Source organism: Pongo abelii, chromosome 19 (assembly GCF_028885655.2).
Source record: "Pongo abelii isolate AG06213 chromosome 19, NHGRI_mPonAbe1-v2.0_pri, whole genome shotgun sequence".
In the NCBI taxonomy this organism is placed as follows: domain Eukaryota; kingdom Metazoa; phylum Chordata; class Mammalia; order Primates; family Hominidae; genus Pongo; species Pongo abelii.
In genome coordinates, this window is record NC_072004.2 from 89,493,442 (window position 1) to 89,516,675 (window position 23,234).

The following is a 23,234-nucleotide window of genomic DNA, read 5'->3' on the forward strand; positions in this document are numbered from 1 at the left end:
CCAGCTAAGCCTACTGAGTGTAGTAATTAGGGTAATTAATGCTAGCAACTGGCCCAAAAATCTTGGTGGTTTAATAAAACTGCTCAGTGGTTTACTTCTCACTCACCTCAAGTTGAATGTAGATGTTGCTGATCAATCAGTTCTTCCAGGAGATTCTCCACCAAGTGGTCACTCCTCAGGTATCCAGGATCCTCCCTGGATCTTGAGGCTCTGCTGTCCCTAAGATATCCTGGAAGTCCTCGTTAGGGATTCTCTATATTGAGCTGAAAGATGAGAAAAGAAAGAAAACATGGAGAATCTCCCACCCAATGCTCAACAACCTTGGCCTGGAAGTAATATGCATCATTTCCATTCAAATTCCATTGGTGAGAACTAATCATATGGACCTACCTAGATGCAAGGGGGGCTGGAAAATATAATCCATGACTGAGCAGCTATTTTCCAGAAATGATGATACACCATGGATGTGGAACACATTTTTGTTGGTCAACTAACTATTTCTCTTACCCTCAGGTACGGTATTAACATGAAGCTATGATATCAAAAATATGTTAGACCTTGTCTCAGTCTGTTTTGTGTGGCTATAACAGAATACCACAGACTGGGTAATTTAGAAACAATAGAAATTTATTTGACTTATGGTTCTGGAGGTTGGGAAGTCCAAGAGCATAGCGCTATCATCTGATGAGGGTTTTCTTGCCATGTCATCCCATGGCAGAAGGGGAAGGGCAAGAAAGTATGTGCGAATAAGAGCAAGAGAGAAAGGAACCTAACCTATCCATTTTATCAGGAACCCGCTCCCACAATAATACCACTAACCCATTCACAAGAGCAGTGCCCTCATGACCTAGTCACCTTGTAAAGGTCCTACCTCTCAACACTATTGTATTGGGGATTGTGCTCCCAATACATGAATTTTGGGGGGTGTGTTCAAATTATAACATTCCACTCCTGGCCCCCAAATTTATATCTTCACCCGGCAAAATACATTCATCCCATTCTAATAGTCTCCAAAGTCTTAATTCATTCTAGCATCAACTCAAACGTCCAAAATCCAAAGTCTCACCTAAATTAGATGTGGGTGAGATGGAAGGCATGATTCATCCTAAAGCAAATTTCCTCCAGCTATGAGCTGTGAAATCAATACAAGTTATCTGCTTCCAAAATACAATGGTGGGACAGGCGTAGGAGAGACACTCCCATTCCAAAAGGAAGAAATAGGCAAGATGAAAAGAGTAATAGGCTCCAAGTAAGTCCAAAACCCAATGGGGAAAACAACATTAAGTCTTAAGTCTTTGACTCCATGCCCTACCTTCTGGAAACACTAGGATAAAGACTGGGCCCCACAACCATGGTTTTACTGGGCTCAGTTCACCCAGCAGATCTCATGGATTGGAGTCTCAGACCAGCAGCATTTTTTTTTTTTTTTTTTTTTTTGAGATGGAGTCTCCCTCTGTTGCCCAGGCTCAAGTGCAGTGGCACAATCTCGGCTCACTGCAACCTCTGCCTCCAGGGTTCAAGTGATTCTTCTGCCTCAGCCTCCTGAGCAGCTAGGACCGCAGGTGCACACCACCACACCAAGCTAATTTTTGTATTTTTAGTAGAGAGGGATTTCACCATATTGGTCAGGTTGGTCTTGAACTCCTGACCTCGTGATCCGCCTGCCTCGGCCTCCCAAAGTGCTGGGACCACAGGCATGAGCCACTGCGCCTGGCCTCCAGCAGCTCTCTTAGTCTGATGCTGCAAGTTCAAGCTAGGAACTTCCATACTGGGAATGGCCCCACTCTCATGGCTCCAATAGGCATTGCCCTAGTGGGGACTCTGTCGTAGCTCTGACTTCACATTTCCACTTGGCATTGCCCTAGTAGGGGCTTTCTATGGTGGCTCTGCCCCGTTGACAAGTCTGTGGCTACAGCCCTCGACTGTCGACAACTTCCTTTAAAATCTAGGTAGAGAAAGTCACGCCTCCATAGCTCTTATATTCTGTGCATGTGCAAAATTAGCACCATGTGAATGTTGCCAAGATTCACAGCTTGTACCTTCTGGAGTAGTGGGTCAGGCCACATCTGGGCCTACTTGAGCAATGGTTGGGGTGGCTGAGAAGCTCTGCACCTGAATGTGGGGAACAGAAGCCCAACGTGGCTCTGGGCAGCAAGCCAGTGAAGGGTACCCCAGGACCATCCCTCAAAATCACTCTGCCCTGCTAGAGCTCTCAGCCTGTAATGGGAGGAGTAGCCTCAAAGATCTATGAAATGCATTTGGAGTCTGTTTTAGTCTGTTTTCTGCCAATATAACAGAACACCACAGACTATGTAAATTATAAACAAAAGAAGTTTATTTGGTTCTGGAGGCTGGGAAGTCCAAAAGCATGATGCTGGCATCAGGGAATGATCATCCTGTGGTAGATGGGTGGAATGCAGAAGTTTGCACACAAGACAGAAAGAAATGGGCAAACCTTATCTCTTTATCAGGAGCCCACTCCTGCAATAATAGCATTAATCTATTCATGAGGAAAAAGCCCTCTTAATTACCTAATAACCTCTTAAAGTTCCTGCCACCCGATACTGTTACATTGACAATTAAATTTCAATGTGACTTTTGGAGGAGACATCCAAATCACAGTAGGTTCTCTCTCCCATTGTCTTGTTGATTCCTATCAGTATTGATCTTCTTAGCAAATGGTCACTTAGCCACATCCTTAGTTTGCTCGCCTAAACATGTTTTTTCATTCTTCACATGGTCAGGCTGAACATTTTTAAGATCTTTTCATTCTTCTTCTCTTTTCTGCTAATTATAAATTCCATCTTCAAATCATTTATTTTCTTACTGTATGTGATTAAAAGTAGACAGCTTCTTCACTATTTTGCTTAAAAATTTCTTCCGCCACATATCCTAGTTCACCACTTTTTTTTTTTTTTTTTTTGAGATGGAGTCTCGCTCTGTCACCCAGGCTGGAGTGCAGTGGCACAATCTCGGCTCACTGCAAGCTCCGCCTCCTGGGTTCACACCATTCTCCTGCCTCAGCCTCCCGAATAGCTGGGACTACAGGCGTCTGCCACCATGCCCAGCTAATTTTTTTGTATTTTTAGTAGAGACGGGGTTTCACCGTGTTAGCCAGGATGGTCTCGATCTCCTGACCTCATGATCTGCCTGCCTTGGCCTCCCAAAGTGCTGGGATTACAGGCGTGAGCCACCGCGCCCGGCTCCTAGTTCACCACTCTTAATTTTTGCCTTCCATAAGGCCCTCAGGCATGGACATAATTCAGCCAAGTTCTATGCAACTTTATAACAAGGATAGCTTTTACTCCAGTTCCCAATACCTTCTTCCTCATTTCCATCTCAGACTTCATCAGAATGGCCTCTACCATCCATATTTCTACCAACATTCAGATCACAACCACTTAAGTAATCTCTAAGAAGTTTCAGACTTTACCTACATTTCTTCTCTTCTTCTGAGCCCTCTGCAGAATCACTCTTACTGCTCCATTCGTGGCAATCTAGACTTTTTCTAACTGGCTTCAGATGCTTCCAGCCTCTACTCATTACCCAGTTCCAAAGCTGCTTCCATATTTTCAAGTATTTGTTATAAAAAATAGTCCCACTTCTCAGTACCAATTTTCTGTCTTTGTCTATTTTGTGTTGCTATAACAGAGAACAACCGCCTGGGAAATGTATAAACAATAGAAGGTTATTTGACTCATGATTCTGGAGGCCAAAAAGTTCAAGAGCATGATGCTGGCATCTTGTGAGGACCTTCTTGCTGTATCATTCCATGGTAGTTGGTGGGAGGGCAAGAGAGTGCACATGAGCAAAAGCAAGAGAGAAACGGAGACAAACATATCCTTTTTATCAGGATCTCACTCTTGTGATAATGTCATTAATTCATTCATGCGAGCAGAGCCTTCATGACCTAATTACCTCTTAAAGGTCCTGTTTCTCAACAGTGTCACATTGGGGATTATGTTTCCAATGCATGAATTTTGAGGCACACACTCAAACCATAGCAGACCTAGGCCTTTCATGGGAGGGAACACAAACTAGAAGCAGACATAAAGCTGTGTCCATTAAAGAGGTGAAATACATTATGTGCATTCTACTTACTGGGTAACCAGCAACATACTGGACCTGCGTATAAGAAGAAACACAAAAATTGTGTATCTTGTAATTCCAGGCTTTGAGCTGTTTTCAGTCTGACTGATGAGACAAGGTTTGTGCCAGTGAAACAAGTAGAGATTAATTCAAGACAGATGTGATCACCAGTCTCGGCAAGCATAAATCAAGTTTCATAAATGACTGAACTAGCATTTGAACCAACATTTCTTCTTATTTTCATCCCAGTAGCATCATCCTAATCTGGTGACCTTAAAGTCTTTTAAAAATCTGGTTATTACTAGAAGAATGTTGCCTCCATCTAAAAGTTGCAATAAAGCTTTCTTTCCCTGAGAAAAATCTAGCCAGCCCTTTGTGTAGGTTGACTATAGTGGGAATGTGCCCAGCATCATTTTCCTGATGGTTCATTCTCCCTCACCCAATACTGAACCTTCTCCAATGTAGGGAAGTGGTAAGTCCATGATCCAATAAAAAATGTTCCATCTACATGACACAGTGATCAGTTAAAAGAAAACTCAAGTTGGTCCAATAAAAATCCTTCCCTAGAATTAACTTAAATATACTAAAAGACAAAATTTACTTTCCAATTGAGGTTAAGCTTGGAAAATATGAATTAGGGCTACTTGTAGCCATGTTTCTCACCACATAGATTATTTCCCAGAATGAAGCCAAACAAAGATGGCAGGCAGAGGAGCAAGAGCTTTGGGTCCTCAGTCTCGTCCCTGAAGGCAGTTTCCTACTGCTGTCCCAGAATCCCTCAAAGCTCCTGGACTAATACATTCCCCATTTGCTTAAGCCGATTAAGTTGGATTTCTATCACTTGCAAATAAGTGAGTCCTGACTAACATGTTGGCTTCACAGTGCCATGCCCAGTGCATCTTATCTGCACATCTCTATTTTCCTGCAGAAAAATAACCGTTGGACGGAAAGGGCTGTGAAGCTCTCCTTAAAAGTACACATTCCTGGGCTTAACTCCAGACTTACTGATCCAGAATCTCTGGGGATGGGACCCAGGTATTTGTGTAATGCTACCAGTAATTTTGTTGCACACGCAGTGCCAAGTTTGCAGCATGGGATCACCACATCCCATTGGCTGATTCCTGGAGTCTAACTCCCCTGGAAAATTTTGCTCTGGCTAGGTATCACACTTTAAGATGAACACCAAAGGGTACTATGGCTTTAACGTGTCCCCCAAAGTTTATGTGTTTGAAACTTAGTCCCCAATGTAACAGCGTTGGGAGGTGGGACATTTAAGAGCCGATTAGGTCATAAGGGCTCTGCCTTCATGAATGGATTAATGTTATTATCCCAGGAAAAGGTTATTGTGAGAGTGGACTTGTTATAAAAGTGAATTCAACCCCTGCTTGCCCTCTTCCTTCCTCACACTCTCCTGCCTTTTCACCTTCTGACATGGGATGATGCAGCATAGATGCTCTCACTAGATGCGGGCCCCATGACCTTGGACTCCCCAGCCTCCAGAACTGTAGGAAATAAAATTATTTTCTTTCTAAATTACCCATCTGTGGTATTCTGTGCTAGCAACACAAAATGGACTAAGACAAGAGAGCACGACCAGGAGAAAACCAGGTCAGTGAGGGTACTCGCACTGTTCTTCCTCTGATGTGTTTTTTCAGAAATCAGGGTGTTTAACCAGGGAAACAGCAAATCCACGAGGGATGTTCTGTCTTCAACAGTGTGAAAACTGTCATGTGGAAGAATAACAGATTGACTTTGTGGTGTTCCAGAGGACAGGCCTTCAACCAAGGGCATCCTGGTGCCAGATTTCAGCTAAATAAAGGGAAGAACTTTCCGGCAATTAGAGCTGCCCCATGGTGGAAGGGCTGCCACAGAAAGTAGTGAGCTGCCCGGCTCGGCCGTGTGCAGACATCAGCGGCTCACCATCTGTCAGTTGCTCTGGCTGGGGCTGTTCCACTGGACAGAAGGCTGGACAAGCTGCCTTTTTCTTGCCAGGATTCTACAATTCTAGAACGTGGTCTGGGGACAAGAGGCCAGGCTTACCAGAGGGGCCAAGTGGCCAGAAGGGGAGAGATGTACACGAGTTTGCTGGGAAGGACTCATGTGAGAAACCAGACTCAAGATAGACCTTGAAGGGCGCACAGGTAGCATTAATTACAGCATGGGCCAGCACTGAAGTCAGGAAATTTTCCACTTTTTGTAACTTGGTTTTATTTTACTTATTGTCATGACTGTGAATTACTGTTATAAAGAGGGGGGAAAATCCCAGATATTGCCATTTTAGAAAAAAATAAAATCAATAAACTGGCTGAAGCCCAATAATGAATATTCATATCATTGAATATAAACAGGGAGAGTGAAGGAAGGGATGTTGTGAATGAAGTAGCTTCCATGTCAAGAAAAGCAGAGCACTGGGGCCGGGTGCAATGGTTGTAACCCCAGCACTTCGGGAGGCTGATGACAGAGGATTTCTTGAGGCTGGGGATTCAAGACCAGCCTGGACAATGTAGTGAGACCCCATCCCCACAAAAACAAACGGTAACAGAACACCATGGTCCAGGAGGCCTCACTCCTGTCCATCTCAGTCTTGCTCCCTTGGTTCTCAGTGTCAGAGTGCCCAGGAGAACCTGAGTTATGTCTTCATTCAGGGTTTCTCAACCTTTCTCATGCTCAGGCCTTTGGAAACTTCTCTAAGTATGCTACTGTATTTCTGCAGCAAGGAGAAGATTGGAGACCATGTACCGTATCAGCAACCAAGTAGGGGAAGGGAGAGGGACACAGACGCTTGAAAGGGGACATCTGACTCTCATTTTGCAGTGGAAGGAGAGGAGAAGAGCCAATGCATATAATACCCCCTCCCCCCCCCACAGTCGAGAGATAAGGCTGCACAGTGGGGCTGGGCACAGCCCCGTGGAGGCCGATAAATCACTCAGAACTCTGGAATTTGCAAGTGACAGAAACTGAACTCAACTAGCTTAAGCAAAAGGAGGATTTATTGGCTCTTGTAGCTAAGAGGATTCTGGGACAGCTCACAGAATTAAAGAAAAGACTGTGGGGACCAGGACTTTGGGACCAATTCTGTCTACAACTCCATCCATGAGTCCATCCATCTGTCTCCTCTCCCACACACCCCTACCCAGTTTTCATTTGTGCTTGTCTCTGGTCACAGACAGGCTCTCTTCCGCACTGATGAAGACGGCCACCAGACACCTCACATTCACACCTTCCCACTCCCGCATCCCCAGAGAAAAGTTCCTGCTGGCAGGATCCATGGCCCAATCTCAAAGGAAGGACTCTGATTGGCCCTACTCTCATGCCCCCCCCACCCCCCTCGGACTGATTACTTTTGTACAGGGGATGGGCCCTGTGATTTGTCAGGCGTGGGTTCCACGCCTGTCCCTAGGGGCTCAGGAAGAGTGAAGGGCCTTAATAGCAACCTCTACTGGGGTCTGGGGTCAGCCCTGGGATGCATCAGGGCAGTGGGAGGGTGGTGAAGGAGGATCTGGGAGCAAAGAGGAGGGGCCGCTCACCTCCCCCTGGGAAAGTCCTCGTGGGCTGACGGTCATCGTGGGATTCCCTCCCTCACACCTGCTGACCCATGAGTTGGGCGGCTCTGCCTTCAGTGTGTGGAGGGGTCCAGGCAGGACTGGCTGAGGGCAGCTCATCCTGGCCCTCAGAGAATGATGCTCGGTGAGGTTCAGCCTCTGTATACACACACACACTCACACACATCCACACAGATGCACACTCACATACCCTCATACCCACCAGACATACCCTGACACACACCAAAATGCATACACACACAGACACACCATACCCTCACAAATTCACACACACTTGTAAACACATCTGCACACACAGACACACATCAACACAGACATACACAGATGCACACTCACACTCTCATGCTCACCAGACACACTCATACACGTGCTTATTCCTTCAGATACACACTGACACATGGACGCCTATTCAAACAGATGCACACTCACACTGACACACACAATTTACAGACACATTCATGCAGATGCACACTCACACATGCAACAATCACTTTCACAATTCACCCACATACTCTCAAAGACACATTCTCACACACACTCTCACACTCAGACCACTCACACTTTCACACATTCACACTCACACATGCATTCTCACATTCACACACATTCAGTCACATATGCTCTCACCCACACACTCAGACTCACAGTCTCACACATACTCTCAGATGCTCAGTCTCACATTCACACACATTCACACACTTGCTCACACACACATGCACTCACATATGGTCCCACACACATACGCTCACACACATTTACACACACGTGCTCACGTTCACACGCTTTCTTACACACGCTCTTACACACTATCACACACGCTCACACACATTTGCACACACATGCTCACATCCACATGCTTTCTTACACACGCTCTTACACACTCTCACACACACACACACACTCCTCCGTCAGGTAGTCTCTTTGAAGGTCCAGATGGTACCCCCCACTGCCTCCACACAGGCCTTACTGAGAACACGTGGTAGGTTTGCCCCCCCTGGCTCCACAGGGGGAACGGGGCCACCTGGCTGCATCTCCCTCCTGGCTGGGAAAGTCTCACACTGTCCCCTCCACTCCCCTCCAGGCAGAATCACCTTAGCCTGAGCATCCCACTGGGAAACATTCTGTCTTGTTTCTAAGGCCTCCAGAGGAAATGTTTGTTCCCACGGAAGGCAAAAAGAGACAGAAGAAGGTGTCTCTAAACTGCCTGGCAGCCAAGAGCACATCCTCAGTGAAGGCGTCCAAGAGCACATCCCCAATGAAGGCGTCCAAGAGCACATCCTCAATGAAGGTGTCCCTGTCCCGCCACCCTGCCTGAGAATTCCCAGACTGCGATTGCAACTGTGCACCCCGAGACCATCTCTGCACCCTGAGTCCTTCTCCCCACCTGCTTGGTGGAAGTCAACATGCCTGCCTCAAGGGCCACCCAGGGGACACTAGGAGAGATCAAGTGGCACCCAGCACAAAGCTGCCCATTCAGGGACGGGTCAACAAGGTCGACTCCATTTCCCTCCTGCAGAGGTCACAGCTGGGAGACGGTGGACTCCCACGTGAAATCAGAGGAGAGTGATCCCTGGGCAGGGTCTGCCTTGTCAGCTGCATGATCTGTTCTGGCTGAGGCAGAGAACCTCAGATCATCACCACCCTCAAAGCTCACTCCCCAGAGTCCAAAAAGTAAAGCCACTCTGACTCCCCTGCGTGGTTTGGAAACCCAGACATCAAAGCCTTTCACTGCCTGTGGGCATTTTCTACCCCCTCCCTATGCTTGCTCTTCATCCACCCTTCCTTCCCCCTGCAGGCCCCTGGCCCTCCTCAGTGGGCCCCTATGCCTTTGCTTTTCCCCCTCCTGGAATGCCCTTCCTCTCCTCCGCTCAGTCAACAAGACCTTTCCAACGGTCGTCTCTGCCATGAAACACCTGCAAGCCACAGCCCCTCAACCCTGGTTCCTAACCAGGCCCTCCACACACCCCCGCCTGTCCCATTGCCTCCTGGCTGGATTTTGGTTTAGGATCTAGCTCCAAGAGACCCAGGTCCTGGAGGACACAGGTCTTGTGTAGTGGACACACTGCTACAGCCAGGCCTGGCTCAGTGGCAGAGCACATCCGGGGCCCCTTTGGATGGCACTAAAGAGGCCACGTGAATGGTTCCCTCACTCCCCCGGGAATCTGTCTGCTCTTGGTCTCCCTCCAAAACATCCACTTCTCCTTTCAGAGGCCACCTCTTTTCTGTTAGTTGATATTTTTGAGTAATAAGCCAAGCACATCAAAGCAGAGGTGAAATGCCTCTTGAAATAAATACTCTCCCCAGCAAACAGGTCCATCCATCCAGGCAGGATGGGCTTTGCTAGCAGCCAGGGAAGGGCAGGCAGGAGCCCTGGGAGCAGGAGGGAGAAGGGGCTTCCGGGGACGCTGAGGGATGATAGGGTGGGGTAGGGGGAAGGGTGGGCGCGTCACCACATTTGGCGCTGTCATCAAAAGTGGAAATGGAAGGTATTGCTTCTCAACCCCTCAGACTCCCATCACAGCAGAGATGAAGCAATGATTTTAAAGGCTGGCTATGGAGTGGCAAACATAGACCGTGCAGTGCAGAAGCCTCTCTAAGTGGTGAGGGTGAGGAGTCAAGGTCACTGAAAGTCAGCAAAGCCTCTGTCCATGAGTGCTGGGGCTGGGATGGTCCTAGGACATGAGGGGAGCCTGGGCCAGGCTGCAGAAGTCCAGAACATGGATGGGGCTGTCCATGTGAGCTGGGGCTCATCGGAGATCATCAAGCCCCCTGCCTCACCTCTTAGCAGGACCACCTCACTAAACCCATCCTCAGTTTATGGCAGCCTCTCCTGGTGTCAGTTTCTTCTCAGGGAAAGGGTCATTCAGTGGGGCAGGGCAGGGCACCACTGAGCTCCACACCTAAGGGATGGAAAAATAACTCCGGCTTCTAAATCTGTCCCCTCCCATGAGGACTGTAGCCTATTTCTACTTCCAGAGGTGACCTCTCCTCTGTTACAGATCCATAGGACCCAGTCAACACAGAGTGCTTCACCCCAACACACATTCTCAGGCACAGCAGATAAACAGATATTTCAGAACACACACATGCACAGGCATGTATGCACTTACACATGTGCATATATACACATGCACATATATACATACACACACATGCACACATGTATACTGTCAAACTGCTCATAGATCCAAAGCTCCACCTGCACAGCCACATAACGAAACAAAACAATCCCACACTTAGTTTCTACTCTTAAAATGCCAGAAAAGCTGGGGGTACCTTTCAGATGCTAGGGACAAAACCAGGAAGATGGGTGAGGCTCTTCTTCACCCACCTAAATTCCTTCTGACCATTTCTCAAAGACCCACAGCCCAGCCTTTTCATGCTGCTGCCCTTCACTCTTGCAGGGGACATTCATGGAGCCTGAGACTGCCAACCTCTTCCCCAAAGCCCACGAATAGAATATGGAAGGAAGGAAGGCTCTTAGACAAAGAGATCAGTGTCAGCTTCTCCGTTTGATCTCCCCAGCTGCAAAGGGGCAGTTCAGAGCTTGCTAGGCCTGCCTGGCAGGGGAGGGGAGAGAAGGGGTGAGAAGTGAAGCAGGCAGCCAGCAGTGGCCAGCATCCTCAGCGGCATGAACATCAGGTCATGAAATGCAATTAGGGCTGCTTGTGCCTAACCTCCCTTCCTCTGCAGCTCCCCATGACTTGGCAGACTATTTGGAGGACGTTCCAAGCTCCATTAGTTTAGCATCCTTTGACCTTGAGGGTCTGCTACTGAGCACACATCCAACTGGCCGCCTTCCATCTGCGCTGGGGCAAGTGGGGACCAGGCTTCATCACTTTTCTGAAGACGAAGCTCTTGGCTGGACCAGTCTCCTGAGGGTCTCCATCACCATCCCAGGCTACCCCAGGCTACAAGTGCCTCTTGTGTGTCGAGCTGGTGAGAACTCCTCTGCCCCCAAGCTCTATGGCACCAAGATGGTCTGCAAGCCACTCCTCTCCTCCCCTACACAGTGGACTCCTCCACACAGGAAAAAGCTAAGCAGCTTCCAGCCTTTTGTAGAGTAGGTGTTTGATGAGAAGTATTACATTCGTGGATGAATGAATAAATGCACAGCCCTGGAGGCAAAGCTTCCTCATGCTCATCTCCTTTTTCTTCTTTCCTTCTCTTCCTGAAAGTCATATCCTCTCCTGCCTGTGAGCTCAGGTGCTGTGTTCTACCTGCTTGCCCCACTCCCCTCTACTGAGCAGGATCCCGCTGCTTTGGAGGACACACTCCAGTATTTGTTCTTTGCTTTCTTCTCATGTCGTTTCCTTTCCCTCAGGTCCACTCGGGAGGAGCTGAGATCAGGATTAGTGGAGGGGCCCTGCTGGCCCTTCCTCCCCCACACACTCCTCACCTCACCCCACAGCTGGATAGAACAGCGCCCTCGGGCTGGCCTTGCAGTGTCCGGCTGTCATCCATGAGAGTCCCCAGGGTGCTTCTTGCCCAGGATGCCAGGCTCTGCATGGGGATCTCTACCCCACCAACCCCCCTGCTTGTTTTCTGCACACCCATACCATCCTGGCTGAGTCTAAGAACTGGCTGCAATGAAATGCATGATAGAAGAGGAAAGAGCCTTCCCCAAATTGTCAGACTGAGCCACAGCCCCAGGTACAGAGAAGGGGGTAAGAGAATCTCACCCTTGGGTCTTCTCAGCCAAAACCTTCTAGCACTGGAGGCAAGAGGAGGGGAAGACAAAGAAGGGATTCTCTTTTCCCCCAAAACCCTGTGCTGACTTGGGCTTCCCCAGCCCTGCCTCCCAAGACAGCATCTCACCTTTCAGACCTCTCTCCCTGCTACCACCACCTTCCCATCCACTTAGAAACCTGCTCTAGATTAACCCTGGAAAGAAGCAGATAAGTAATTCATACTAGTGTGTATTACTAGAGTATGAATCACTCAACAAGAACTTGATACTCTCGCCCCAAGTGTGTCTTCCTGTGACAGGGGCTGATGTTTTCAACCTAGGAAGGCAAGTGGCTTCCATCTCCCATGCCCAGTCTAGCTGGCCCCAGCTGCCTAGAGCACCCCAGGAAGACTAGGAAAAAGTCTTCTGAAGCCACCTCTGGGCTCAATGAGAAAGAGTGCTCTGATCAATTGGTGATGTCTGCCATGGACACAGGGTGGGAGAGTCCTAGTAGGTTCGCTCAGTATTTGACATTCCAGATTTAATTCAAAAGGACTTATGTAGTGAAATTTCAGAACTGTACGACATGAGCCCTGCTCTAATTAGGCCAATGAGGTGAACAAAGGCTGGCTTGGCCAATCCTGGCTGTTTCTCCCACTCCCCACCTGCCGCAGTTGGCTAAACTGAAATCAGAGAGAAGGATGTACTGCTGCAGCCACTAGGCTCCCAAAACCCATACAAGGCACACTGGAAAGATGGGCAACCATGGGTCAAGCAAGGCTGAACTCTCTCTGGGCCAGAAAAGTGGGTATGGATGAGTGGCCATGGAAGAACAACTTTTCCCTTCTCCGTTCAAGGTCAGGGCTGGGTGAGATATGTTTCTGATTTGATTCCTCTAGCCTGAACAGTGTTTCTCAGATGTCAGTGCACATGGAATCACTTAGGAAGCTTTTTAAAAACACAGATACCTGGGCTTCAGCCCCAGAAATGCTGGCTTAATTGGTCTGGGGTGCAGCCTGGGCTTAGAGAAATGTTAAAATCTCCCCACGATTCTAATCTTTCAGCCAAGGTCGAGGCTGCTGGGCTGAGTTTTGAGAAATCATTTAGGCCAGTGTTTCTGAAACTGTAATATTCATTTAAATCACCTGGGATTGTATTAAAATGAAAATTTTTATTAGACTGGGGTGAGGGCCCACAGTCTTCATCTATAACAAGCTCCCCAGTGATACTGATGCCGCTGGTTCTAGGACCACACTTTCAGGAGGAAGGATTTAGGCCACTGGTTCTCAGAGTGCAGTCCTCTGACCTGGCAGCTTCAATATCACCTAGGAGCTCCTTAGAAATGCACCTTCTTGCGTTCTATCCCAAACTACTAAACTGGGAACTTGGGGGCACACTCAAGTGTGGGAACCAATGGTCACTGAGAGGGGTCATTCTCCTGCTTCCAGGACACACCTGTTCCCCAGGTCTGCAGGTTTCCTTCAGAAGAGCCCTCTTGGATACAGCTCCCTTCCTGGTCCAGCCAGATGTGTGTTTGGGGGGTGGTGAGAACAAGTGTAAAGGAATTAATGAGTCCGTATGTCAATTTTTGGCAAGGAATAAATGCACACAGTAAATGCACAAACGTCTAGTTTTCCAACCCCGAGGGAGAAGGAAAAAAACACCTGAAAAACACAAGCAATGGAGAGATGAAATTCAATTCCAAACTAAAAATACACATAATTTATCATTATCTAGAAGGAGATTGGGTGAAGGCCATTAGCGGGTATTTTCTGGTTGGTGCTGTTCTCAACAGCACGAGTGGCGAGCCAGAAGGGTTATTGCCCTACATTTTCCTTTGTTGCAGTTACGCAGCAACAACTCCAATGCACAGAAGGCCCCACGCTGCTTCCTCCCACCAGAAATGATTTCCCATTATCTAGTGGCTGGTGGGTAGAGGGCATCAGGGCTCCAAAGGTACCAGCCTCCTGAGGGGCAAAGCCACCTCTATCTCTCAGAAAAAGAACTTAAACCCAGCAGGGCTGCTGCAGACAGACTACCCTGGGGGCAGGGGCCCAAGGGTGGTAGCGGGGATGGAGTACTTTTCCACAGAGTCCTGGCATCCTGGGTCTGCCCAGGAAACTCTAGGGGCTTGGGCTTGGTAGAGAGGAGGCAGGAGCCTCCAGGATGACTGTGGCTGTCCCCACCTGTCCACTTCCTGGGATGCAAGGAGGCTTTGCAGAAGAATGTGAGTGCTGTTGCCCGGAAACCCACGTGGCCAGGCAGATCTGAATCGGAACTAACCTCAGAACACAGGGGAAGAGCCCAAGAGAGGAGGTGGCAAGTTGCATGTACACCAACATCCTGGAGCACCTGCTGCGTGCCAGGCACCGGGGACACAGTAAGGAACGGGACAGAGTTCCTGCCCTCGTGTTGCACGCAACCCAACAGCCACCTGGTCAAGCTACCACAGATGTGTTCACTCATCAGTAAGGACCAGGATGCATCCTAGCTGTTGGGTGGCAAGGACACCTGGCTCCTGGAGCTGCCATGATCCCAAATGACCTTCATCCCAGTCTCCAGGATGCTGGCTGCATTTCTCTTCCTGTTCTTTCCTGACAGTCTGGCTGCTCCCAGATCCCCATGAGGTTTCTGTCTTCATATTGCCTTGTCTGTCCATAAACCCCATTACATGAAATAGCCTGTGAGAGCCTCTGGGCCTAACAATCTAAAGCATCTCTTATCAGCTGTAGGTCAATCCCTTAAAATGCTGTTATGAAGACAAAATGAAAACCAGTCAACAAAAACAGAAGAGTTGAAGGCAGCAAGTAAATTCAGCAAATGGACCCTTTGGAGAACTGGCCATGGGGTGAACTGGATTTCAGGAAAATGACCTTTGGGAAATTGGGCTACCTCACCTCAGGCTCCATGGAGCCCCAGGTCGCTTTTGGCCTTGGGCAAAGTCTCTTCTGGAAGCCAAGCAGGTGCTCTGTTCCTCACTCAGCCCCACATCCTGTGGCTTCCCAGAAAAGACCTCATTCCAGCTGTAGATTATACCCAGCCTTGACTCACTGAAGAAGTTCAGAGAAGACTTTGGAGCCTCGAAGAATGGAAAGGGGAAGGAAGAGATGCCTGAGAGGACAGCCTGTGAACACTGTCCCCCAGCAGCTATTTAAGCCACGTGGTAGCACCTCCTCCCCGCAACAGCAGCCCCCAGAGAAAGCTCCAGCTGTCCCCAGCCCTTGTTTTCCTGCCTGATCACGCAAGGCTGTCAGGGCGCTGGTTGGAGATGAGGGACACAAGCCAGGGTGCACTCCTGGCCCACTAACAAGTCATCCCTCTGTGCAATGACAACCCTTGTCCTATGTTTTTTTAAAATAGCTTTTGAAAAATGGGGCACATATACACCATGGAATACTATGCAGTCATAAAAAGAACGAGATCATGTTCTTTGCAGGGACATGAAGCTGGAAGCTGTTATCCTCAGCAAACAAACGCAGGAACAGAAAACCAAATACTGCATGTTCTCACTTACAAGTGGGAGCTGAACAATGAGAACACATGGACACAGGAGGGGGGGCCCTGTTGGGAGCTGGGATGGGGAAAGGGAGAGCATTAGGAAACACAGCTAAAAAAAATAGCTAATGCATGCTGGGCTTATCTAGCTGGTGGGTTGATAGGTGCAGCAAACCACCATGGCACACGTTTACCTACGCAACAAACCTGCACATCCTGCACATGTACCCAACTAAAAATTAAAATTAAAAATTAAATGGCTTTTGACACCTGGTACTGCTCGTCACAATTAGTCCTAAGCATCCCCAAACTCCAGCCAGTGGTGTCGCTAATTATTGGTGAATTATTGAACACCAGTAATTCACTCTGCTTTCCTGAGCTCAGTCTTTGAAGGCAGGAGATGGCAAAGGTCTAGGAAATGACTTAAGAATCCTGAAGGAGACCCAATCTGACCCCCTGCCAAGCCCCCCAAGTCTACCATGATCAAGTTCCTGCTCTCACCTCCTCCCTGGGACTGCTTGGCCGAGGGTCATGGCAGCTACCTGCTGCTGAGTAGAACAGAACCTACCAGCCCTTTGACCCCACTCACCTGCTCTAAAAGGGAGCGGACGCAGTGTTCTCTCTCTCCCTGCCTCTTGCAGGGTCACGTGCTCCCCTTTCCACCCCTCTGGCTGCTCTCTCATTGTCTTTTCTTTAAAAGAAAAAAAAAAAAAAGCAACCTTAATGATGTATAACTTAAACATCGTAATATTCACCACTTTACAATTCAACAAATTTTAACGAATGTGTCATCAAAATCTCTCCAATTTGATGGTCCTCTGCCTCTTGATAAGTGCTGGTCTTTGTGCCACGCCTTCTGTGCCCGCGACAACACAGGTGTCTAGACCTTGTTGCTGAGTTCCAGGGACCTCAAATGCGGGAGGTCACAAATTCCACTCATCAAACTGACTCCTCCTCTGCACTCCCTACCATAGATGACACCGTCACCCACCCAGTGCCCAAGCAGACACCACCCAGGCATGGCCCGCCATCCTTAACAAGCCTAGAGCCCACACTCTGCTCTCGGGTGACGCTTACCAAGGCCACCACCATTACACTGAGCTGGGTTCCCACAGCACCGCCACCTGGTCTTCCCTCCTGCAGTCCTAGCCACCCACCCCCACCTCCAGTTGGCCAGCAAAGGCATCTAAGACACACATGCCATCAGGCTGTGCCCTGCTTAACTTTTTTTTTTTGAGACAGGGTCCAACTCTGTTGCCAAGGCCGGAGTGCAGTGGCACAATCACAGCTCACTGCAACCTTGACCTTCTGGGCTCCAGCGATCCTCCCACCTCTGCCTCCCGGGTAAGCTAGGACCACAGGCATGCACCACCACAACTGGCTAATTTTTATATTTTTTGTAGACACAGGGCTTAGCCATGTTGCCCAGGCTGGTCTTGAACTCCTGGGCTCAAATGATCCTCCCACCTCAGCTTCCCTAGTAGCTGAGACTACAGGTGCGTACCACCAGGCCTGGCTAATTTTTTTTTTTTTAATTTTTTGTAGAGACAGGGTTTTTCCGTGTTGCCCAGGCTGGACTCAAACTCCTGTTCTCAAGTTATCCGCCTATCTCAGCTTCCCAAAGGGCTGAGATTACAGGTGTGAGCCAGTGCACCCAGCCTTCACATCAATCAGCAGCTCTAGTGACTGAGGTAAGGTCCAGTCCCCATGCTGAGGCTCTGCTGCCAGGTGTTTGGCTGAGGTCCCCTTGTCACCTTTGGAAATGCAACAGTTGTGGGCGGCCCCAGTCTCTGTCCCAAGAACATCAGCCCAGACCCTTGGTCAGAAACGACTCAGAATGGATTCAGAGGAGCCATCAGTTCTCTCTGCCCCAGTGTCCCACTGGGTCTGCCAAGTCTAATTCCAAATTGTATGAACTGACCACTGGTTTGGGCATCAACTAGTCCAAGCTTCAGAGACAAACAGCACAGGTTTCTGGGGGCCGTCACCGCGCTGTAGTTCCCTTACCTCATCCACGCGCTGGGACAAATCGACAGCTTAGCCTCCCCCTCTCACCGGTTGCATTAAGACAAAGAGCGAGCAGCTGGCTTTGCATCTCCAATGGGTTAAAAAAGAGAAGGCAATTCCATCTATTTACAAAATAGGATTACAGTTTTGCAGAATCCTGCTGGGGCCTGGGGGAAACTTTGAAAACACATTCATTTTGTTTCATCCTTATCAGAGCCACCTGCTCTCCCCTTCCCCCCACACCAGCCATCTTGATTACTCAGAGACCAAGGCACGAGCAGGAGCTGCTGGTACCCCAGCCTACAAAGGTGTCGCTGGGGCTCCTCAGTGCTCCTCAGCCATTTGGCCTCCCGGCTGGGAAGCTCACGTCCTCGGTCAAAAAAGTGCCCCTCTGGAGAGGCAGAGGCACCAGCAGCTTTCCCACCACAGCAGGCCTGCCGAGACATTGGCCCCTCCCCAAGACCTCCACAGAACCCCCAACCTACAACCGAGGAGAAATTGATCTTCCTCTGAAACTGTCTATAGGAAAAAAGAAACAAGCCAAAAAAAAGCAAGGGCAAGAGAATCAAGTTATTGTGAAAGGTGTTCGGGCTCCCGAAATAATAAACATGTTGGGTAAAGTTGCAGTCTCACTGTGGAACGACTCATCTCGATGCAAAGCCTTCCTTCCCTGCACCAGAGGGGAAAAATACCATAGTAAACAGGAGGTGGGGGAGATCAATTCCTCATGCACGTTGCTCATTGAACGAGGGAATCTCAACCCAACTCTGTCCTTTCCTGTCTTCTATTAACTTTGTCAATTTCCCACCTCCTGAGTTGCTGGCTTTGCATGATGAGGTGGGTCAAGGCTTGGGGAGGGGAGCTGGAGGAAGTTGATGGCCCCTTGGACTGGGCCATGGCCTTTTAACTCTATTATGTTGGGATGCGGGGGGCTTTGTCTCCAGATGGGCAGCAAGAAATCACAGAAAATGAGGGACCTTAGAGAGGATCTATTTCAACCACCTGATTTTACAGTTTAGGAAAACAAATCTCAGAGAGTTTAAGGTCTCACCCAAGGTTGTTTAGTCATGAGTGGCAGAGGCAGCCCATAAAAGAGCTAAATGAATGGAGAGTCCAGTGGGCAGGTACTGCCCCGGAGCAGAGGGAAGCGCTTCTACAGCTCCTTGGATTTTGTTGCCTGAGATCGAATGAAAAACTCTTGAAGGGATAATGGCTCAGTAACTCAGGCGCTAAAGTAATGGAAGCGAGAGGGAAGATCACCACCTGACTCTCAATCTCTGGGGAACAGGGGGCAGTGGGAATGGGAAATAATTGATGGGGGCCTCCTCCTGTGTCCCTGAACAAACAAAGCACTTGCAAGAAAAGTGCTTAGGAACTAATCACACCTACGAGTGGGAGGGGTGCCCTTCAGATGGTAAATCTCCCCATTACCAAGGACGCTTCCTTTATTGTGGATTCACAGTCTCCTCAGGGAGGCATCCAAGGCGCTTGGCATCTCCCTTGCTCCTGGTGAGACCAGAAGGCAGGCTGGTCCCCAGCTCTGCAGAGTGGAGCTGGGAGGAGCTACAGCTGCCCCAACCCTGGGAAGTCACTAGTCCTTAGGGTTGCTAGGTTCAGCAGATGAAAATTCAGGATGGGCCAGGTGTGATGGCTCACACCTGTAATCCCAGCACTTTGGGAGGCTGAGGTAGGTAGATCACCTGAGGTCAGGAGTTCGAGACCAGCCTTGCCAACACGGTGAAACCCTGCCTCTACTAAAAATACAAAAATTAGCTGGGCGTGGTGGTAGGTGTCTGTAATCCCGTGGTGGTAGGTGTCTGTAATCCCAGCTACTCCAGAGACTAACGCAGGAGAATCACTTGAACCCGGGAGGCAGAGATTGCTGTGAGCCAAGATCACGCCACTGCACTCCAGCCTGGGTGACAGAGCCAAGACTCCATCTCAAAAAAATAAAAAATAAAGACAGCCAGGTAAATCTGAAAAACAGCTCTAACTGCCTAACCTTTGTAATGTTTTGGTGAGAGAAAGCTAAATAAGAATATTTAGGGTGTTCCGACAGAGTCAATATGGGTCAAAGGACAACATCTGTTAGCTCAGAAGAAATCTGTCAGCACAGAGCATATCATGCGTTGGCCAGGCACGGCGGCTCATGCCTGTAATCCCAACACATCGGGAGGCCAAGGTGGGAGAATCACTTGAGCCCAGTTCAAAATCAGCCTGGACAACATAGGGATATCCCTGTCTCTACAAAAATAAAAAAATGAGCCACGCCTGGTGGCACGTGCCTGTGGTCCCAGCTACTTGAGGGGCTGAGATGAAAGGATTGCTTGTTGAGATCAAGGGTGCGTGAGCCGTGATCACGCCACCGCATTCCAGCCTGGGAGACAAACCAAGACCCTGCCTCAAACAAAAAAAAAATGTGTATACACAGGGCCCCTGGCCACCGTCCCCGCTCCAAACCCCAAGCAAGGGTGTGGAAAGTGCCCTGCCCCACACACGTAATCTGTCTCCTCCTCCCGGGGTGAACTCCGTATGAATGACAGCTTGGCAGTCTGTTTGTGCTTCCCCACTGGGGTAGGGGCCCAGAAAAGGGCTCTCAAAAGTGGGCCGATAACCTTTTAGTCTTTTCATCCTAGGGAGCCTTCCTGGTGGAAGCAGGCTTCAAAGAAAGGAGATTTACGTACACCACAGAGCTCCAGCATCTCCCACACTTAAAAGTCTGGGACACTCTCAAAGAACCAAATAAGTTGCATTAGAATAAAAGTGACAAAAACAGGAAGGCGGGGTAGGTAGGGGGCGGGTAGAGCCATGGGGCTTGGACACTGTGGCTGGCAAGTCACTTCACCTTTCTGAAATTTTTTTTTTTTTTTTTTATAGTTACAGGATCTTGTTTTGCCCAGGCTGGTCTCAAACGCCTGGGCGCAAGCCCTCCCCCGCCCCGGCTTCGGCCTCCCAAGGCGCTGGGATTCCAGTGGCCGGCTTGAAACTCTCTTATTTGTGGGATGAAGACTGCCCAACCCACAGGTTGTTTTGAGAATCACATTGGGTGATGGAAATAAAAATGCTTTTAAATAGCAAGCTGCGGCCGGGCACAGTGGCTCACGCTGTAATCGCAGCACTTTGGGAGGCCAAGGCGGGTGGATCACGACGTCAGGAGATCGAGACCATCCTGGCTAACACAGTGAAACCCCATCTCTACTAAACAAAAATAGAAAAATTAGCCGAGCGACTACTCAGAGGCTGAGGCAGAAGAATGGCCTGAACCCGAGAAGCGGAGCTTGCAGTGAACCAACATGGCGCCACTGAACTCCAGCCTGGGCGACAGAGCAAGACTCTGTCTCAAAAAAAAAAAAAAAAAAAAAAAAGCAAGCTGCTACGGAATAGAATATAAGCTCCTAATAAAATTGAACATGACCTGACACCGAGTCTCACAATAAACACTTCACGTGTTTTATCTCAGCGCCTCTCAGTTAATCTCATCGTCACACGCCTGTGGGTCAAATCCATGACTTCACTTTGCATCTGTGGAGCTCAGAGGTCTCACACTGCCTGGCCCCACAGTCGGTAAATGAAAGACAGACCCTGGCCGGGCGCGGTGGCTCACACCTGTAATTCCAGCACTCTGGGAGGCCAAGGCGGGCAAATCACGAGGTCAGGAGATCGAGACCATCCTAGCTAACATGGTGAAACCCAGTCTCTACTAAAAATACAAAAAAATTAGCCGGGCATGGTGGCTGGCACCTATAGCACCAACTACTCGGGAGGCTGCGGCAGGAGAATGGCGTGACCCCGAGAGGCGGAGCTTCCAATGAGCCGAGATGGAGTCACCACACTCCAGCCTGGGAGACAGAGCGAGACTCCGTCTCAAAAAAAGACCCCGATTCCAAACCCAGTGTTCATTCATTCCTTTTTCAACGATTCAGCAAGTGTTTGCTGCCATCAGCAGAGTTCAGCGTATCAGAAAGAAAGCAGTGGATGGGAGACACCCACTTTTGCTCTCATAGAACTCAGTCTATTAGAACCATAACCACAGGAAAAAGGATAATTTTCCAAGCATTTACAAGGCTCCAGGGACTGTGTCAGGTTCTTTCCATGATGTAGGAACTAATGTTATTCCTATTTTATCAATGAAAACCGAAATCAAAGAGGCGAAATGATAAACCCAGGTCACACAGCTACGGCGGAACTTGGATTTGAACGCAGGTCCTGAACTCCAGAGACCTTATTCTCCCTCACTGCTATGCTAGATAAACAAAAAGCTTTCATTGTGATGAGTTAACGCTTAACCCTTACTGTAAGGATAGGGTCCCCATATATTACCATGTTGTGTCCGGAATCGGTGGGTTCTTGGTCTCACTAACTTCAAGAATGAAGCCTGGACCCTCGCGGTGAGTGTTACAGTTCTTAAAAGCGGTGTGTCCGAAATTCCTTCTGGTGGGTTCGTGGTCTCGGCGGCTCAAGAGTGAAGCTGCAGACCTTTGCGGTGTGTTACAGCTCTTAACACGGCGCGTCTGGAGTTGTTCATTCCTCCCGGTGAGTTCGTGGTCTCCCTGGCTTCAAAAGTAAAGCTGCAGACCTTCGTGGTGAGTGTTACAGCTCATAAAGGCAGTGTGGATCCAGCGTGAACAATAACAAGACCCACTGCAAAAAATTGCAAATAGTGAAAGAACAAACATTCTACAACATAGAAAGAGCCCCAAACGGGTTGCCACTGCTGGCTCCGGCAGCCTGCTTTTATTCTTATCTGGCCCCACCCACATCCTGCTGATTGGTCCATTTTACAGAGAGCCCATTGGTCTGTTTTACAGAGAGCTGATTGGTCCGTTTTGACAGGGTGCTGATTGGTGCATTTACAATCCCTGAGCTAGACACAAAAGTTCTCCACGTCCCCGTAGATTAGCTAGATACACAGTGTCATTGGTGTATTTACAAACCCTGAGCTAGACACAGAGTGCTGATTGGTGCATTTACAAACCTTGCGCTAGATACAGAGTGCCGATTGGTGCATTCACAATCCCTGAGCTAGACATAAAGATTCTCCAAGTCCCCACCAGATTCAGGAGCCCAGCTGACTTCACTCAGTGGCTCCTGCATTGGGGCCGCAGGTGGAGCTGCCTGCCAGTCCCGCGCGTCGGGGAGGCTCGGACAGCGCAGGAGCCCGGGGCGGGGGCGGGGGCGGGGGCGGGGGCGGGGGCGGGGGGCGGGGGGCGGGGGGCGGGGGGCGGGGGGCGGGGGCGGGGGCGGGGGCGGGGGCGGGGGCGGGGGCGGGGGCGGGGGCGGGGGCGGGGGCGGGGGCGGGGGCGGGGGCGGGGGCGGGGGCGGGGGCGGGGGCGGGGGCGGGGGCGGGGGCGGGGGCGGGGGCGGGGGCGGGGGCGGGGGCGGGGGCGGGGAGGCTCAGGCACCGCAAGCTG

At 49.5% G+C, this 23,234-nt stretch overlaps 1 long non-coding RNA gene across 1 annotated transcript in view; it reads right to left on the reverse strand.

The window, feature by feature from the left end:
* Window positions 1-22,513, reverse strand: part of LOC129051116 (uncharacterized) — an 80,044-nt gene extending 57,531 nt beyond the window's left edge. The window contains exons 1-3 of the long non-coding RNA XR_008515176.2: window positions 22,144-22,513; window positions 16,406-16,507; window positions 107-263 (exon numbers count right to left, since the gene is read on the reverse strand). This is a non-coding gene — a long non-coding RNA (uncharacterized LOC129051116). The remainder of the gene's footprint in view (window positions 1-106; window positions 264-16,405; window positions 16,508-22,143) is intronic.
* Between the last annotated feature and the right edge of the window lie 721 nt (window positions 22,514-23,234).